The sequence below is a fragment of the Melospiza melodia genome, chromosome 3 (assembly GCF_035770615.1).
Source record: "Melospiza melodia melodia isolate bMelMel2 chromosome 3, bMelMel2.pri, whole genome shotgun sequence".
Lineage (NCBI taxonomy): Eukaryota > Metazoa > Chordata > Aves > Passeriformes > Passerellidae > Melospiza > Melospiza melodia.
In genome coordinates this window covers 77,255,374-77,275,967 of record NC_086196.1, presented here as the reverse complement: position 1 = coordinate 77,275,967, position 20,594 = coordinate 77,255,374, and positions in this window count along the sequence as shown.

Genomic DNA, 20,594 nt, shown 5'->3' with positions numbered 1-20,594 from the left:
ACGATATGCAACATGGCTCCCAGACCCAAGGTGGCACAAGTGCCAAGTTGGGCTGGTTTGATAGTACCAAGTGGCTCCTGCAATCTTCCATGATCACGTGGAGAAATACTTTCTGGTTTCAGCCTCATGCTCTTTCTTCTCTCCCTCATCTTCTCTATCACCTCTCATCTGGTTCACATGCGCTGTCTTCAAGGTCCACAGGCTACTTTTCACAGAATCTTCTGGCCTGATGAAGTAAGGATGATGAATAGAACAGAGCTGGGATCTATTTTCCAGTTTGGATAAAATGCATTCTGCACACAAATCCAAGGAGAACGGGCTGCCCCGATGCCCAGAAAATCTTTCACTCCTGCTAGTGTTCTACGTCAACCGCAACTTAGTCTGAAAGAAAAGCTTTTTCTCTGAGAGCATCTGAGAGGTTTGCATGAAGCACTGATATCTGACATATGCAATTTTGAATAGGAGAGGAAAAAGAAAATGGCAAGGAGTTTTTAATTTTAGTGGTTTCAATTTTAATTTCCGTGCACTTTTTCAAAACTTGTCAGCTCAAATGCCCATCAACATCTTTTAGTCATCTGTAAGTCAGTATTCATATAAAATGTGCTTCAAATCCAAAGAATTTCAAATTTGCACTCCAAGCTTCTATGCCTAGATTTATGATTTCCTACACATATTAGATGAAAGGAAGGCCTTTTTTACTGTGGGAGTGCTGGAACACTGGAACAGGTTGCCCAGAGAAGTTGTGGGTGTCCCATCCCTGAAAGTATTCAAGGTCACCTTGGACGGGGCTTGGAGCAGCAACAAAGGAGAAGCTTGATGGTAGAGAAACAAAGTTGGACTATAGAAGAAACTCGGATTGAAGTATAGGATCAAGTTTTCTCTCAGCTCTTGGGGTAAATTCAAAGTTGTACAAAATGACATTTATCTGTGCTATTCACTACTGTAACAGAAAGTTTCATGAAAACTGTACAGAAGATAGTAAATTTTAAAAGAGATAAGAATTACAGCATAAAATCCATGGGATAGGTTACAACATGAGACACTCTCTAAGAGAAAATCTCTGTGTTTCAGCACTTCATCGGGGTAAGATTTCATGAAGTGCCAAAGAAGGCGGCAAAATATCATTCGGGACATTATTTACTGGAATTCAGCCTGGCCATTAGTAGGAACTGCCTTTGAACATATCATGTAGATATACCACACACACTTTCCCTTCACTGAAAAATTACTGTTTACAACAAATAAGCAATTGACGATCAAAATTGATTGAAAGCATCTTAAACATGTCAAGTATTTCATTGTAGATGATCTGTGATCCAAATGCTTCTTCCACCTTCGAGAGGGACAGAAGAATTCTTCCATATCATGATGGTTTAAAATTGTATCAACCAATGTTTTCTGCTGAAAAGATATCATCTATTTTTTTCTATTTTTGGAAGAAAATATTCCTAGACATACAACAGGTGAGAACTAAGTAATTTTAAAGAAACAAATGAAATGAAAATATTCTGTAAATAGAATGAAATGAAAAGCTGTGTTTTAAATAGGAGCTAAATATTAAACAGAATTTTTGTACCAGGCATTTGAATTACTGCACCAGCTCTTTTGCCCATCAAGAGAGGCATTTAGCATTTCAGTCTTTTCCAAGGTGTTCATGATCTGCTATGCTGATCTCTGTGTGTGCCTAGGTGTGTGTGGAGGGGGGGGCATATGAAGGGGAGTGTGTATGTTTGCTTTACAATTGTTGTGGCAGATTCATGCCTCAGCTCCACATTTTGTTTTAAAAAGGTCACACCGAGTGGATATGAAGTTTACTATCAACAAGAGATCGATTCCCAAATCATCCATTTGACTCTCCCTTATAAATCATGTGCTTTGTTGCATATTTTATCAAATATACTTTCAAGCCAGATGGAGGAAGGAGGATGTGGGAATCCCTCCACCATCTTGCAACTTTTATGTAAGTAGGTTTTCAAGAAAATCATCATTTCTCTTTTAAATATGTCTGGAACAGGCATGATGGTAGTGTCAACCTGTTGGAGTTTTTGTTGCTGGAAGAAGTTGTACAAAAGGATTGGTTTTTACATTGACCAGTTACTGAATCAAGCGCAGGAATACATTGGAAATTTAGCTGGGGGTTCCTTTTCCCAGCAGACTACTTCTAGAACGAGCTTGTACACTGAAGCTGACTCTTTTGCTCTCTTTTTGTTTCTTTCCTATTTTCTTGGCTTCTTTGCCACTATCTAGACAATTTTGGAACTTTGTTCCCAACTAAAATGGTTTCAATAGTCTGATTGTGATCATACATTTTTACAAGGAATTTTTAAAATCTTTCCTCGAGTCCAGAAAGTCAAGGACTTAGATCTTTTTCTTCCCTTATCAATATTGCCATGAAATTGATAAATAAAGACCAACTCTTTATTTTTGTTTTTAACCCACGTAGATAATTCCCATCCATTAATCCATTTTGTGGACCAATAGCTGCCATTCTGATGGAAGCTGTCACTTCTTAACAATAGGCATTCTGTGACTATGTTGACAGCACTTTGGGTGAAGATCCTAACTGGTCTTAGATATACATAGGGAGAAATTTGCTCAGCCAGTGTCAGTCTTAAGCATGCGTATCAGAAGATCTTTCTAGAGCTGGGAATTTTCCCATGAAAGGGATTCAGTTAGGGAAGAGACACTTGTGCCAGAGTTTTACATTCTTCTTGAACACTGCTTAAGGAACTTAGATGCCATGTCCATTTGGATCTCTGTCTGCACAGAACTTTGTCATGCCAGTGCTTTGAAATGCATCTTGAAGAGAATTCACTAGCACAGAATGAAAGAGAGTGGAAGGGGTTGGTGGGGCTAACCAGGCCCAACCCCCCTGCCTAAACCAGGATACCTAGAGCCTCTTGCCCAGGATTCTATCTGGGTGTACTTTTAATGTCTTCAAAGATCCAGGCTCCACAATCTTTCTGGGCAGTCTGTGCCGTGGTTCAGTCACCCTGACAGTAAAGAAACATTTACTGATGTTCAAAGGCAATCTCCTGTATTTCAGTGTGTGCCCACTGCCTCTTGTCTTTACCCTCAGCATCACTGAAAAGACACTGATTCCCTCCCCTTTGCACTATTGCTTCCATATGTATGTGTGATGCCATGTAGAGGTATGTCAAAAACCTCCCTGAAGCCCAGGCAGATAATATTCCCTTCATCTACCAGTCAAGTTGATTCATCAGAGGAGTTTAAAGTGATGTTCAGCATGAAATTCCCCTGAAAAATCATGCTAACTACATTATTTGGTCATCTGTCATGTGCCTGGCAAGGATTTCCAGGAAGAGCTGCTTCATCAACTTCCTGGGGATAAAAAAGAGGCTGGCTGGTTTGTACTATGGCGAGTCCTCTTAATTGCCTTTTTTGAAGATGGGTGTCATATGCTAACATCCACTCTTTAGCCTCTCTTGTCGTCTACATCTTAGCAAAACGCTTTTCCACTATGTCTGGCTAGGAAAAACTGTGCCAGCACAGAAAACATCTCCCATCGTGTTCTAGAAGTTGCACGGATGTCTGCCAAGTGTTTGGCAGGAAGAAAAGAAAAGTTGTCCAAAACAGCTTCCAATCGAATGTTCCTGTGATTGGAAAAGTCAGGAGAGTGCAAAGGTACTGTTTTCTATCAGTTGGCAAGGTGCGCACACAATCCCAGTGTTGTACAGCTTGCTTCTTCACCTTCCCGAAGCTGCCGCTCTCGCCGGCTGCCGGAGCCCAAGAAGCGGCTTCTTCGCGCAAAGACGATTGTGCCGCTCACAGTGCTCTCCTTAGCGCGGCTTCTGCCGAAAGACGCCCGGCAGCGGCTCTTACCTCCGGAGAGCACCCTACCTTCGTCTTTAGCTCCTCTTCTCATCTACACCTCGGCAAAAAGCTTCTCCACTATGTCTGGCTAGGAAAAACTGTGCCAGCACAGAAAACATCTCCCATCGTGTTCTAGAAGTTGCACGGATGTCTGCCAAGTGTTTGGCAGGAAGAAAAGAAAAGTTGTCCAAAACAGCTTCCAATCGAATGTTCCTGTGATTGGAAAAGTCAGGAGAGTGCAAAGGTACTGTTTTCTATCAGTTGGCAAGGTGCGCACACAATCCCAGTGTTGTACAGCTTGCTTCTTCACCTTCCCGAAGCTGCCGCTCTCGCCGGCTGCCGGAGCCCAAGAAGCGGCTTCTTCGCGCAAAGACGATTGTGCCGCTCACAGGGCTCTCCTTAGCGCGGCTTCTGCCGAAAGACGCCCGGCAGCGGCTCTTACCTCCGGAGAGCATCCTACCTTCGTCTTTCGCGTCTTTTGTAGTCTACATCTTAGCAAAACGCTTTTCCACTATGTCTGGCTAGGAAAAACTGTGCCAGCACAGAAAACATCTCCCATCGTGTTCTAGAAGTTGCACGGATGTCTGCCAAGTGTTTGGCAGGAAGAAAAGAAAAGTTGTCCAAAACAGCTTCCAATCGAATGTTCCTGTGATTGGAAAAGTCAGGAGAGTGCAAAGGTACTGTTTTCTATCAGTTGGCAAGGTGCGCACACAATCCCAGTGTTGTACAGCTTGCTTCTTCACCTTCCCGAAGCAGCCGCTTTCGCCGGCTGCCGGAGCCCAAGAAGCGGCTTCTTCGCGCAAAGACGATTGTGCCGCTCACAGTGCTCTCCTTAGCGCAGCTTCTGCCGAAAGACGCCCGGCAGCGGCTCTTACCTCCTGAGAGTGGCAGCTTCGGGAAGATGAAGAAGCAAGCTGTACAACACTGGGATTGTGTGCGCACCTTGCCAAATGATAGAAAACAGTACCTTTGCACTCTCCTGACTTTTCCAATCACATGAACATTCGATTGGAAGCTGTTTTGGACAACTTTTCTTTTCTTCCTCCCAAACACTTGGCAGACATCCGTGCAACTTCTAGAACACGATGGGAGATGTTTTCTGTGCTGGCACGGGTTTTCCTAGCCAGACATAGTGGAAAAGCGTTTTGCTAAGATGTAGACTACAAAAGACGCGAAAGACGAAGGTAGGATGCTCTCCGGAGGTAAGAGCCGCTGCCGGGCGTCTTTCGGCAGAAGCCGCGCTAAGGAGAGCCCTGTGAGCGGCACAATCGTCTTTGCGCGAAGAAGCCGCTTCTTGGGCTCCGGCAGCCGGCGAGAGCGGCAGCTTCGGGAAGGTGAAGAAGCAAGCTGTACAACACTGGGATTGTGTGCGCACCTTGCCAACTGATAGAAAACAGTACCTTTGCACTCTCCTGACTTTTCCAATCACAGGAACATTCGATTGGAAGCTGTTTTGGACAACTTTTCTTTTCTTCCTGCCAAACACTTGGCAGACATCCGTGCAACTTCTAGAACACGATGGGAGATGTTTTCTGTGCTGGCACAGTTTTTCCTAGCCAGACATAGTGGAAAAGCGTTTTGCTAAGATGTAGACTACAAAAGACGCGAAAGACGAAGGTAGGATGCTCTCCGGAGGTAAGAGCCGCTGCCGGGCGTCTTTCGGCAGAAGCCGCGCTAAGGAGAGCACTGTGAACGGCACAATCGTCTTTGCGCGAAGAAGCCGCTTCTTGGGCTCCGGCAGCCGGCGAGAGCGGCAGCTTCGGGAAGGTGAAGAAGCAAGCTGTACAACACTGGGATTGTGTGCGCACCTTGCCAACTGATAGAAAACAGTACCTTTGCACTCTCCTGACTTTTCCAATCACAGGAACATTCGATTGGAAGCTGTTTTGGACAACTTTTCTTTTCTTCCTGCCAAACACTTGGCAGACATCCGTGCAACTTCTAGAACACGATGGGAGATGTTTTCTGTGCTGGCACAGTTTTTCCTAGCCAGACATAGTGGAAAAGCGTTTTGCTAAGATGTAGACTACAAAAGACGCGAAAGACGAAGGTAGGATGCTCTCCGGAGGTAAGAGCCGCTGCCGGGCGTCTTTCGGCAGAAGCCGCGCTAAGGAGAGCACTGTGAGCGGCACAATCGTCTTTGCGCGAAGAAGCCGCTTCTTGGGCTCCGGCAGCCGGCGAGAGCGGCAGCTTCGGGAAGGTGAAGAAGCAAGCTGTACAACACTGGGATTGTGTGCGCACCTTGCCAACTGATAGAAAACAGTACCTTTGCACTCTCCTGACTTTTCCAATCACAGGAACATTCGATTGGAAGCTGTTTTGGACAACTTTTCTTTTCTTCCTGCCAAACACTTGGCAGACATCCGTGCAACTTCTAGAACACGATGGGAGATGTTTTCTGTGCTGGCACAGTTTTTCCTAGCCAGACATAGTGGAAAAGCGTTTTGCTAAGATGTAGACTACAAAAGACGCGAAAGACGAAGGTAGGATGCTCTCCGGAGGTAAGAGCCGCTGCCGGGCGTCTTTCGGCAGAAGCCGCGCTAAGGAGAGCACTGTGAGCGGCACAATCGTCTTTGCGCGAAGAAGCCGCTTCTTGGGCTCCGGCAGCCGGCGAGAGCGGCAGCTTCGGGAAGGTGAAGAAGCAAGCTGTACAACACTGGGATTGTGTGCGCACCTTGCCAACTGATAGAAAACAGTACCTTTGCACTCTCCTGACTTTTCCAATCACAGGAACATTCGATTGGAAGCTGTTTTGGACAACTTTTCTTTTCTTCCTGCCAAACACTTGGCAGACATCCGTGCAACTTCTAGAACACGATGGGAGATGTTTTCTGTGCTGGCACAGTTTTTCCTAGCCAGACATAGTGGAGAAGCTTTTTGCCGAGGTGTAGATGAGAAGAGGAGCTAAAGACGAAGGTAGGGTGCTCTCCGGAGGTAAGAGCCGCTGCCGGGCGTCTTTCGGCAGAAGCCGCGCTAAGGAGAGCACTGTGAGCGGCACAATCGTCTTTGCGCGAAGAAGCCGCTTCTTGGGCTCCGGCAGCCGGCGAGAGCGGCAGCTTCGGGAAGGTGAAGAAGCAAGCTGTACAACACTGGGATTGTGTGCGCACCTTGCCAACTGATAGAAAACAGTACCTTTGCACTCTCCTGACTTTTCCAATCACAGGAACATTCGATTGGAAGCTGTTTTGGACAACTTTTCTTTTCTTCCTGCCAAACACTTGGCAGACATCCGTGCAACTTCTAGAACACGATGGGAGATGTTTTCTGTGCTGGCACAGTTTTTCCTAGCCAGACATAGTGGAAAAGCGTTTTGCTAAGATGTAGACGACAAGAGAGGCTAAAGAGTGGATGTTAGCATATGACACCCATCTTCAAAAAAGGCAATTAAGAGGACTCGCCATAGTACAAACCAGCCAGCCTCTTTTTTATCCCCAGGAAGTTGATGAAGCAGCTCTTCCTGGAAATCCTTGCCAGGCACATGACAGATGACCAAATAATGTAGTTAGCATGATTTTTCAGGGGAATTTCATGCTGAACATCACTTTAAACTCCTCTGATGAATCAACTTGACTGGTAGATGAAGGGAATATTATCTGCCTGGGCTTCAGGGAGGTTTTTGACATACCTCTACATGGCATCACACATACATATGGAAGCAATAGTGCAAAGGGGAGGGAATCAGTGTCTTTTCAGTGATGCTGAGGGTAAAGACAAGAGGCAGTGGGCACACACTGAAATACAGGAGATTGCCTTTGAACATCAGTAAATGTTTCTTTACTGTCAGGGTGACTGAACCACGGCACAGACTGCCCAGAAAGATTGTGGAGCCTGGATCTTTGAAGACATTAAAAGTACACCCAGATAGAATCCTGGGCAAGAGGCTCTAGGTATCCTGGTTTAGGCAGGGGGGTTGGGCCTGGTTAGCCCCACCAACCCCTTCCACTCTCTTTCATTCTGTGCTAGTGAATTCTCTTCAAGATGCATTTCAAAGCACTGGCATGACAAAGTTCTGTGCAGACAGAGATCCAAATGGACATGGCATCTAAGTTCCTTAAGCAGTGTTCAAGAAGAATGTAAAACTCTGGCACAAGTGTCTCTTCCCTAACTGAATCCCTTTCATGGGAAAATTCCCAGCTCTAGAAAGATCTTCTGATACGCATGCTTAAGACTGACACTGGCTGAGCAAATTTCTCCCTATGTATATCTAAGACCAGTTAGGATCTTCACCCAAAGTGCTGTCAACATAGTCACAGAATGCCTATTGTTAAGAAGTGACAGCTTCCATCAGAATGGCAGCTATTGGTCCACAAAATGGATTAATGGATGGGAATTATCTACGTGGGTTAAAAACAAAAATAAAGAGTTGGTCTTTATTTATCAATTTCATGGCAATATTGATAAGGGAAGAAAAAGATCTAAGTCCTTGACTTTCTGGACTCGAGGAAAGATTTTAAAAATTCCTTGTAAAAATGTATGATCACAATCAGACTATTGAAACCATTTTAGTTGGGAACAAAGTTCCAAAATTGTCTAGATAGTGGCAAAGAAGCCAAGAAAATAGGAAAGAAACAAAAAGAGAGCAAAAGAGTCAGCTTCAGTGTACAAGCTCGTTCTAGAAGTAGTCTGCTGGGAAAAGGAACCCCCAGCTAAATTTCCAATGTATTCCTGCGCTTGATTCAGTAACTGGTCAATGTAAAAACCAATCCTTTTGTACAACTTCTTCCAGCAACAAAAACTCCAACAGGTTGACACTACCATCATGCCTGTTCCAGACATATTTAAAAGAGAAATGATGATTTTCTTGAAAACCTACTTACATAAAAGTTGCAAGATGGTGGAGGGATTCCCACATCCTCCTTCCTCCATCTGGCTTGAAAGTATATTTGATAAAATATGCAACAAAGCACATGATTTATAAGGGAGAGTCAAATGGATGATTTGGGAATCGATCTCTTGTTGATAGTAAACTTCATATCCACTCGGTGTGACCTTTTTAAAACAAAATGTGGAGCTGAGGCATGAATCTGCCACAACAATTGTAAAGCAAACATACACACTCCCCTTCATATGCCCCCCCCTCCACACACACCTAGGCACACACAGAGATCAGCATAGCAGATCATGAACACCTTGGAAAAGACTGAAATGCCTCTCTTGATGGGCAAAAGAGCTGGTGCAGTAATTCAAATGCCTGGTACAAAAATTCTGTTTAATATTTAGCTCCTATTTAAAACACAGCTTTTCATTTCATTTTATTTACAGAATATTTTCATTTCATTTGTTTCTTTAAAATTACTTAGTTCTCACCTGTTGTATGTCTAGGAATATTTTCTTCCAAAAATAGAAAAAAATAGATGATATCTTTTCAGCAGAAAACATTGGTTGATACAATTTTAAACCATCATGATATGGAAGAATTCTTCTGTCCCACTCGAAGGTGGAAGAAGCATTTGGATCACAGATCATCTACAATGAAATACTTGACATGTTTAAGATGCTTTCAATCAATTTTGATCGTCAATTGCTTATTTGTTGTAAACAGTAATTTTTCAGTGAAGGGAAAGTGTGTGTGGTATATCTACATGATATGTTCAAAGGCAGTTCCTACTAATGGCCAGGCTGAATTCCAGTAAATAATGTCCCGAATGATATTTTGCCGCCTTCTTTGGCACTTCATGAAATCTTACCCCGATGAAGTGCTGAAACACAGAGATTTTCTCTTAGAGAGTGTCTCATGTTGTAACCTATCCCATGGATTTTATGCTGTAATTCTTATCTCTTTTAAAATTTACTATCTTCTGTACAGTTTTCATGAAACTTTCTGTTACAGTAGTGAATAGCACAGATAAATGTCATTTTGTACAACTTTGAATTTACCCCAAGAGCTGAGAGAAAACTTGATCCTATACTTCAATCCGAGTTTCTTCTATAGTCCAACTTTGTTTCTCTACCATCAAGCTTCTCCTTTGTTGCTGCTCCAAGCCCCGTCCAAGGTGACCTTGAATACTTTCAGGGATGGGACACCCACAACTTCTCTGGGCAACCTGTTCCAGTGTTCCAGCACTCCCACAGTAAAAAAGGCCTTCCTTTCATCTAATATGTGTAGGAAATCATAAATCTAGGCATAGAAGCTTGGAGTGCAAATTTGAAATTCTTTGGATTTGAAGCACATTTTATATGAATACTGACTTACAGATGACTAAAAGATGTTGATGGGCATTTGAGCTGACAAGTTTTGAAAAAGTGCACGGAAATTAAAATTGAAACCACTAAAATTAAAAACTCCTTGCCATTTTCTTTTTCCTCTCCTATTCAAAATTGCATATGTCAGATATCAGTGCTTCATGCAAACCTCTCAGATGCTCTCAGAGAAAAAGCTTTTCTTTCAGACTAAGTTGCGGTTGACGTAGAACACTAGCAGGAGTGAAAGATTTTCTGGGCATCGGGGCAGCCCGTTCTCCTTGGATTTGTGTGCAGAATGCATTTTATCCAAACTGGAAAATAGATCCCAGCTCTGTTCTATTCATCATCCTTACTTCATCAGGCCAGAAGATTCTGTGAAAAGTAGCCTGTGGACCTTGAAGACAGCGCATGTGAACCAGATGAGAGGTGATAGAGAAGATGAGGGAGAGAAGAAAGAGCATGAGGCTGAAACCAGAAAGTATTTCTCCACGTGATCATGGAAGATTGCAGGAGCCACTTGGTACTATCAAACCAGCCCAACTTGGCACTTGTGCCACCTTGGGTCTGGGAGCCATGTTGCATATCGTGCATTTTAAGGAGCCAGCTGGCCACACCCAGCCATATGCCCCCAAACACAAACCAAGGCCCTTTTCTCTGGCAAACAAAACTCAGCTACCCTGCTTCTGGATGGCAGATTGCAGGAACCACTTGGTACTATCAAACCAGCCCAACTTGGCACTGGTGCCACCATGGGTCTGGTCACCATCCTGCCTATTGTAGCTTTTCAGGAGCCAGCCGGTCACTCTCAGCCATAGGCCCCCAACACAAACCTCGGCCCGTTTCCCTGGCAAACAAAAGTAAGCTGCCCCGCTTCTGCATGGCAGATTGCAGGAGCTACTTAGTACTATCAAATCAGCCCGACTTGGCACAGGTGCCACCTTGGATCTGGGAACCATCCTGTGTATCGTGGATTTTCAGGGGCCAGCCGGCCACTCTCAGCCATATGCCCCCAAAAACAAACCACGGACCTTTTCTCTGGCAAACAAAAATCAGCTGCCCCACTTCTGGATGGCAGATTGCAGGAGCCACTTGGGACTATCACACCAGCACAACATGGCACTGCTGCCACCTTGGATCTGGGAACAATCCTGCGTATCGTACATATTCAGGAACCAGCCGAACACTCCCAGCCACAGGCCCCCAAACACAAACAACGGCCCTTTTCTCTGGCAAACAAAACTCAACTGCCCCTCTTCTGGATGGCAAATTGCAGGACGCACTTGGTACTACAAAAAGAGCCCGACTTGGCAGTGGTGCCACCTTGGCTCTGGGAACCATCCTGCGTATCGAGCATTTTAAGGAGCCAGCCGGCAATTCCCAGCCGTATGCCCCAAAAAGAAACCATGGACCTTTTCTCTGGCAAAAAAAACTCAGCTGTCCCGCTTCTGGATGGCAGATTGCAGGAGTTACTTTGAACCATACAACCAGCCTTACTTGGCACTGGTGCCACCTTGGATCTGGGAACCATCCTGCCTATCGTTGATTTTCAGGGGCCAGCCGGCCACTCTCAGCCACAGGCCCCCAAACAAAATCAACGGCGCTGTTCCCTGGAAAATAAAACACGCCTGCCAACTTTTTGATGGAGTTTGCAGGAGCCACTTGGTACTATCAAACCAGCCCGACTTGGCACTGGTGCCACCTTGGGTCTGGGAAACATCCTGTGTATCGTGGATTCTTAGGAGCCAGCCGGCCACTCCTAGCCACAGGCCCCCAAACAAAAACCTAGGCCTATTTCTCTGGCAAACAAAAGTAAGCTGCCCTGCTTCTGGATGGCAGATTGCAGGAGGCACTTGACACTGTCAAACGAGCCCCACTTGGCACTGCTGCCACCTTGGATCTGGGAACCATCCTTCCTATCGTGGATTTTCAGGGGCCAGCCGGTCACTCTCAGCCATAGGCCCCAAACACAAACCACGGCCCTTTTCTCTGGAAAACAAAACTCAACTGCCCCTCTTCTGGATGGCAGATTGCAGGAGCCACTGGGTACTATGAAACCAGCCCTACTTGGCACTGATGCCACCTTGGGTCTGGGAACCATGCTGCGTATCATGGATTTTCAGGAGCCAGCCGGCCACTGCCAGCCGCAGGCCCCGAAACACAAACAACAGCCTTTTTCTCTGGCAAACAAAATTCAGCTGCCCCGCTACTGGATGGCAGATTGCAGGAGCCACTTGGTACTATCAAACCAGCCCAACTTGGAACTGGTGCCACCTTGGGTCTGGGAACCATGCTGCGTAACACAGATTCTAAGGCGCCAGTCGGCCACTACGAGCCACAAGCCCCCAAACACAAACAACGGCGCTATTCTCTGGCAAACAAAACTCAACTGCCCCTCTTCTGGATGGCAAATTGCAGGACGCACTTGGTACTATAAAAACAGCCCGACTTGGCACTGGTGCCCCCTTGGGTCTGGGAACCATCCTGCGTATCGATCTTTTTAATGAGACAGCCGGCCACTCCCAGCCATATGCCCCCAAACACAACCCACGGCCCTTTTCTCTGGCAAACAAAACTCAACTGCACCGCTTCTGGATGGCAGATTGCAGGAGCCACTTGGTACTATCAAACCAGCCCGACTTGGCACTGGTGCCACCTTGGGTCTGGGAACCATCCTGCGTATTGTGGGTTGTCAGGAGCCAGCCGAACACTCTCGGCCACAGACCCCAATTAAAAACAACGGCCCGTTTCACAGGCAAACAAAACTCAGCTGCCCCGCTTCTGGATGGGAGATTGCAGGAGGCACTTGGTGTAATCAAACCAGCCCGACTTGGCACTGGTGCCACCTTGGGTCTGGGAACCATCCTGCGTATCGTGGATTCTAAGGAGCCAGCCGGCCACTCCTAGCCACAGGCCCCCAAACAAAAACCTAGGCCTATTTCTCTGGCAAACAAAAGTAAGCTGCCCTGCTTCTGGATGGCAGATTGCAGGAGACACTTGGTACTATCAAACCAGCCCGACTTGGCACTGCTGCCACCTTGGATCTGGGAACCATGCTCTGTATCGTGGATATTCAGGGGCCAGCCGGCCACTCTCAGCCATATGTCCCCAAACAGAAACCTCGGCCCGTTTCTCTGGCAAACAAAACTCAACTGCCCCTCTTCTGGATGGCAAATTGCAGGATGAACTTGATACTAAAACCGCAGGCCGACTTGGTAGTGGTGACACCTTGGGCCTGGGAACCATCATGCGTATCGAGCATTTTAAGGAGCCAGCCGGCCACTCCCAGCAATATGCCCCCAAAAACAATCCACAGAATTTTCCTCTGGCAAACAAAAATCAGCTGCCTCGCTTCTGGATGGCAGATTGCAGGAGCCACTTTGCACCATCAAACCAGCCCGACTTGGCACTGGTGCCACATTGCATCTGGGAACCATGCTGCCTAGCGTGGATTTTCAGGAGCCAGCCGGCCACTCTCAGCTATATGCCCCCAAACAAAACCCACGGCCCGTTTCCCTGGCAAACAAAATTAAGCTGCCCCGCTTCTGGATGGCAGATTGCAGGACGCACTTGGTAGTATCAAACCAGCAAAACTTGGCACTGGTGCCACCTTGGGTCTGGGAACCATCCTGCGTATCGTGGGTTCAAAGGAGCCAGCCGGTCACTCCCAGCCACAGGCCCCCAAATACAAACAATGGCGCTTTTCCCTGGAAAACAAAACTCGCCTGCCAACTTTTTGATGGCAGATTGCAGGAGCCACTTGGTACTATCAAACCAGCCCAACTTGGCACTGGTGCCACCATGGGTCGGGTAACCATCCTGCCTATTGTAGCTTTCCAGGAGCCAGCCGGTCACTCCCAGCCATAGGTCCCCAGTCACAAACCTCGGCCCGTTTCCCTGGCAAACAAAAGTAAGCTACCCCGCTTCTGGATGGCAGATTGCAGGAGCCACTTGGTACTATCAAACCAGCCCAACTTGGCACTGGTGCCACCTTGGGTCTGGGAACCATGCTGCGTAACACAGATTCTAAGGCGCCAGTCGGCCACTACGAGCCACAAGCCCCCAAACACAAACAACGGCGCTATTCTCTGGCAAACAAAACTCAACTGCCCCTCTTCTGGATGGCAAATTGCAGGACGCACTTGGTACTATAAAAACAGCCCGACTTGGCACTGGTGCCCCCTTGGGTCTGGGAACCATCCTGCGTATCGATCTTTTTAATGAGACAGCCGGCCACTCCCAGCCATATGCCCCCAAACACAACCCACGGCCCTTTTCTCTGGCAAACAAAACTCAACTGCACCGCTTCTGGATGGCAGATTGCAGGAGCCACTTGGTACTATCAAACCAGCCCGACTTGGCACTGGTGCCACCTTGGGTCTGGGAACCATCCTGCGTATTGTGGGTTGTCAGGAGCCAGCCGAACACTCTCGGCCACAGACCCCAATTAAAAACAACGGCCCGTTTCACAGGCAAACAAAACTCAGCTGCCCCGCTTCTGGATGGGAGATTGCAGGAGGCACTTGACACTGTGAAACCAGCCCCACTTGGCACTGGTGCCACCTTGGGTCTGGGAACCATGCTGCGTATCATGGATTTTCAGGAGCCAGCCGGCCACTCCCAGCCACAGGCCCCCAAACACAAACCACAGCCTTTTTGTCTGGCAAACAAAATTCAGCTGCCCCGCTTCTGGATGGCAGATTGCAGGAGCCACTTGGGACTATCACACCAGCACAACATGGCACTGCTGCCACCTTGGATCTGGGAACCATCCTTCCTATCGTGGATTTTCAGGGGCCAGCCGGTCACTCTCAGCCATAGGCCCCAAACACAAACCACGGCCCTTTTCTCTGGAAAACAAAACTCAACTGCCCCTCTTCTGGATGGCAGATTGCAGGAGCCACTGGGTACTATGAAACCAGCCCTACTTGGCACTGATGCCACCTTGGGTCTGGGAACCATGCTGCGTATCATGGATTTTCAGGAGCCAGCCGGCCACTGCCAGCCACAGGCCCCGAAACACAAACAACAGCCTTTTTCTCTGCCAAACAAAATTCAGCTGCCCCGCTTCTGGATGGCAGATTGCAGGAACCACTTGGTACTAACAAACCAGCCCGACTTGGCACTGATGCCACCTTGGGTCTGGGAACCATCCTGCGTATCGTGGATTCAAAGGAGCCAGCTGGCCACTCCCAGCCACAGGCCCCAAAACACACACAACGGTGCTTTTCCCTGGAAAACAAAACTCGCCTGCCAAACTTTTGATGGCAGATTGCAGGAGCCACTTGGTATTATCAAACCAGCCCAACTTGGCACTGGTGCCACCATGGGTCTGGTCACCATCCTGCCTATCGTAGCTTTTCAGGAGCCAGCCAGCCACCCCCAGCCAGAGGCCCCCAGACAAATATTTCGGCCCGTTTCCCTGGCAAACAAAAGTAAGCTGCCCCGCTTCTGGATGGCAGATTGCAGGAGCCACTTTGCACCATCAAACCAGCCCAACTTGGCACTGGTGCCAACTCAGGTCTGGGAACCATCCTGCGTATCGTGGGTTCTAAGGAGCCAGCTGGCCACTCCCAACCACAGGCCCCCAAACACAAACAACGGCGCTTTTCCCTGGAAAACAAAACTCGCCTGCCAACTTTTTGATGGCAGATTGCAGGAGCCACTTGGTACTATCAAACCAGCCCAACTTGGCACTGGTGCCACCATGGGACAGGTCACCATCCTGCCTATCGTAGCTTTTCAGGAGCCAGCCGGTCACTCCCAGCCATAGGCCCCCAGACACAAACCTCGGCCCGTTTCCCTGGCAAACAAAAGTAAGCTGCCCCGCTTCTGCATGGCAGATTGCAGGAGCTACTTAGTACTATCAAACCAACCCGACTTGGCACTGGTGACACCTCTGGTCTGGGAACCATCCTGCCTATCGTGGATTTTCAGGGGCCAGCCGGCCACTCTCAGCCATATGCCCCAAAAACAAACCACGGCCCTTTTCTCTGGCAAACAAAACTCAACTGCCCCTCTTCTGGATGGCAAATTTTAGGACGCACTTTGTACTACGAAAACCGCCCGACGTGGCACTGGTGCCACCTTGTGTCAGGGAACCATCCTGCATATCGAGCTTTTTAAGGAGCCAGCCGGCCACGCCCAGCCATATACCCCCAAAAACAAACCACGGACCATTTCTCTTGGAAACCAAAATCCGCTGCCCCGCGTCTGTATGGCAGATTGCAGGAGCCACTTTGCACCATCAAACCAGCCCGACTTGGCACTGGTGCCACCTTGGGTCTGGGAACAATCCTGCATATCGTGGATTCTAAGGAGCCAGCCGGTCACTCCCTGCCACAGGCCCCCAAACACAAACAACGGCGCTTTTCCCTGGAAAACAAAATTCGCCTGCCAGCTTTTTGATGGCAGATTGCAGGAGCCACTTGGTACTATCAAATCATCCCAACTTGGCACTGGTGCCACTATGGGTCTGGGAACCATCCTGCCTATTGTAGCATTTCAGGAGCCAGCCGGTCACTCCCAGCCATAGGCCCCCAGACACAAACCTCGGACCGTTTCCCTGGCAAACAAAATTAAGCTGCCCCGATTCTGGATGGCAGATTGCAGGAGCCACTTGGTTGTGTCAAACCAGCCCGACTTGGCACTGGTGCCACCTTGGGTCTGGGAACCATCCTGCGTAACGTGGATTCTAAGCAGCCACCCGGCCACTCTGAGCCACAGGCCCCCAAACACAAACAACGACGCTTTTCCCTGGAAAACAAAACTCGCCTGCCAAATTTGATGGCAGATTGCAGGAGCCACTTGGTACTATCAAACCAGCCCAACTTGGCACTGGTGCCACGTCTGGTCTGGGAACCATCCTGCCTATCGTAGCTTTTCAGGAGCCAGCCGGTCACTCCCAGCCATAGACCCCCAGACACAAACCTCGGCCCGTTTCCCTGGAAAACAAAAGTAAGTTACCCCGATTCTGGATGGCAGATTGCAGGAGCCACTTGGTACTATCAAATCAGCCCAACTTGGCACTGGTGCCACCATGGGTCTGGTAAACATCCTGCCTATCGTAGCTTTTCAGGAGCCAGCCGGTCACTCCCTGCCATAGGCCCCCGGACACAAACCTCGGCCCGTTTCCCTGGCAAACAAAAGTAATCTACCCCACTTCTGGATGGCAGATTGCAGGACGCACTTGGTACTATCAAACCAGCCCAACTTGGCACTGGTGCCACGTCAAGTCTAGGAACCATCCTGCGTATCGTGGATTCTAAGGAGCCAGCCTGCCACTCCCAGCCATAGGCCTCTAAACAAAAACAACGGCGCTTTTCCCTGGTAAAGAAAACTTGCCTGCCAACTTTTTGATGGCAGATTGCAGGAGCCACTTGGTACTATCAAACCAGCCCAACTTGGCACTGGTGCCACCATGGGTCTGGTCACCATCCTGCCTATCGTAGCTTTTCAGGAGCCAGCCGGTCACTCCCAGCCATAGGCCCCCAGACACAAAGCTCGGCCCGTTTCCCTGGCAAACAAAAGTAAGCTGCCCCGCTTCTGGATGGCAGATTGCAGGAACCACTTGGTACTATCAAACCAGCCCGACTTGGCACTGGTGCCACCTCTGGTCTGGGAACCATCCTGCGTATCGTGGATTCTAAGGAGCCAGCTGGCCACTCCCAGCCACAGGCCCCCAAACACAAACAACGGCGCTTTTCCCTGGAAAACAAAACTCACCTGCCAATTTTTTGATGGCAGATTGCAGGAGCCACTTGGTACTATCAAACCAGCCCAACTTGGCACTGGTGCCGCCATGGGTCTTGTCACCATCCTGCCTATCGTAGCTTTTCACGAGCCAGCCGGTCACTCCCAGCCATAGGACCCCAGACAAAAACCTCGGCCCGTTTCCCTGGAAAACAAAAGTAAGCTGCCCCGCTTCTGGATGGCAGATTGTAGGACGCATTTGTTACTATCAAACCCGCCCGACTTGGCACTGGTGCCACCACTGGTCTGGGAACCATCCTGCGTATCGTGGATTCTAAAGAGCCAGCCGGCCACTCCCAGCCACAGGCACCCATACACAAACAACGGCACTTTTCCCTGGAAAACAAAACTCGCCTGCCAACTTTTTGATGGCAGATTGCAGGAGCCACTTGGTACTATCAAACCAGCCCAACTTGGCACTGGTGCCACCATGGGTCTGGTCACCATCCTGCCTATCGTAGCTTTTCAGGAGCCAGCCGGTCACTCCCAGCCATAGGCCCCCAGACAAAAACCTCGGCCCGTTTCCCTGGCAAACAAAAGTAAGCTGCCCCGCTTCTGGATGGCAGATTGCAGGATCCACTTGGTACTATCAAACCAGCCCGACTTGGCACTGGTGCCACGACAAGTCTGGGAACCATCCTGCGTATCGTGGATTCTAATGAGCCAGCCGGCCACTCCCAGCCACAGGCCCCCAAACAAAAACAACGGCGCTTTTCCCTGGAAAACAAAACTCGCCTGCCAAGTTTTTGATGGCAGATTGCAGGAGCCACTTGGTACCATCAAACCAGCCCAACTTGGCACTGGTGCCACCTTGGGTCTGGTCACCATCCTGCCTATCGTAACTTTTCAGGAGCCAGCCGGTCACTCCCAGCCATAGGCCCCCAGACACAAACCTCGGCCCGTTTCCCTGGCAAACAAAAGTAAGCTGCCCCGCTTCTGGATGGGAGATTGCAGGAGCCACTTTGCACCATCAAACCAGCCCGACTAGGCACTGGTGCCACCTTGGGTCTGGGAACCATCCTGCGTATGGTGGATTCTAAGGAGCCAGCCGGCCACTCCCAGCCACAGGCCCCTAAACACATCAACGGCGCTTTTCCCTGGAAAACAAAACTCGCCTGCCAAACTTTTGATGGCAGATTGCAGGAGCCACTTGGTACTATCAAACCAGCCCAACTTGGGACTGGTGCCACCATGGGTCTGGTCACCATCCTGGCTATCGTAGCTTTTCAGGAGCCAGCCGGTCACTCGCAGCCATAGGCCCCCAGACACAAACCTCGGCCCGTTTCCCTGGCAAACAAAAGTAAGCTGCCCTGCTTCTGGATGGCAGATTGCAGGAACCACTTGGTACTATCAAACCAGCAAAACTTGGCACTGGTGCCACCTTGGGTCTGGATACCATGGTGCGTATCGTGGATTCTAAGGAGCCAGCCGGCCACTCCCAGCCACAGGCCCCCAAACAAAAACAACGGCGCTTTTCCCTGGAAAACAAAACTCGCCTACCAACGTTTTGATGGCAGATTGCAGGAGCCACTTGGTACTATCAAACCAGCCCAACTTGGCACTGGTGCCACCATGGGTCTGGTCACCATCCTGCCTATCGTAACTTTTCAGGAGCCAGCCGGTCACTCCCAGCCATAGGTCCCCAGACACAAAGCTCGGCCCGTTTCCCTGGCAAAGGAAATTAAGCTGCCCCGCTTCTGGATGGCAGATTGCAGGAGCCACTTGGTACTATCAAACCAGCCCGACTTGGCACTGGTGCCACCTCTGGTCTGGGAACCATCCTGCGTATCGTGGATTCTAAGGAGCCAGTCGGCCACTCCCAGCCACAGGCCCCCAAACACAAACAACGGCCCGTTTCCGTGGCAAACAAAAGTAAGCTGCCCCGCTTCTGGATGGCAGATTGCAGGAGCCACTTGGTACTATCAAACCAGCCCGACTTGGCACTGGTGCCACCTCTGGTCTGGGAACCATCCTGCGTATTGTGGTTTCTAAGGAGCCAGCCGGCCACTCCCAACCACAGGCCCCCAAACACAAACAACGGCGCTTTTCCCTGGAAAACAAAACTCGCCTGCCAACGTTTTGATGGCAGATTGCAGGAGCCACTTGGTACTATCAAACCAGCCCAACTTGGCACTGGTGCCACCATGGGTCTTGTCACCATCCTGCCTATCGTAGCTTTCAGGAGCCAGCCGGTCACTGCCTGCCATAGGCCCCGAGACACAAACCTCGGCCCGTTTCCCTGGCAAACAAAAGTAAGCTGCCCCGCTTCTGGATGGCAGATTGCAGGAGCCACTTGGTACTATCAAACCAGCCCGACTTGGCACTGGTGCCACTTCTGGTCTGGGAACCATCCTGCGTATCGTGGATTTTATGGAGCCAGCCGGTCAGTCCCAGCCATAGGCCCCCAAACACAAACAACGATCCGTTTCCCTGGCAAACAAAAGTAAGCTGCCCCGCTTCTGGATGGCAGATTGCAGGAACCACTTGGTAGTATCAAACCAGCCCAACTTGGCACTGGTGCCACCTCTGGTCTGGGAACCATCCTGCCTATCGTGGTTTCTAAGGAGCCAGCCGGCCACTCCCAACCATAGACCCCCAGACACAAACCTCGGCCCGTTTCCCTGAAAAACAAAAGTAAGCTACCCCGATTCTGGATGGCAGATTGCAGGAGCCACTTGGTACTATCAAATCAGCCCAACTTGGCACTGGTGCCACCATGGGTCTGGTAAACATCCTGCCTATCGTAGCTTTTCAGGAGCCAGCCGGCCACTCTCAGCCATATGCCCCCAAAAACAAACCACGGCCCTTTTCTCTGGCAAACAAAACTC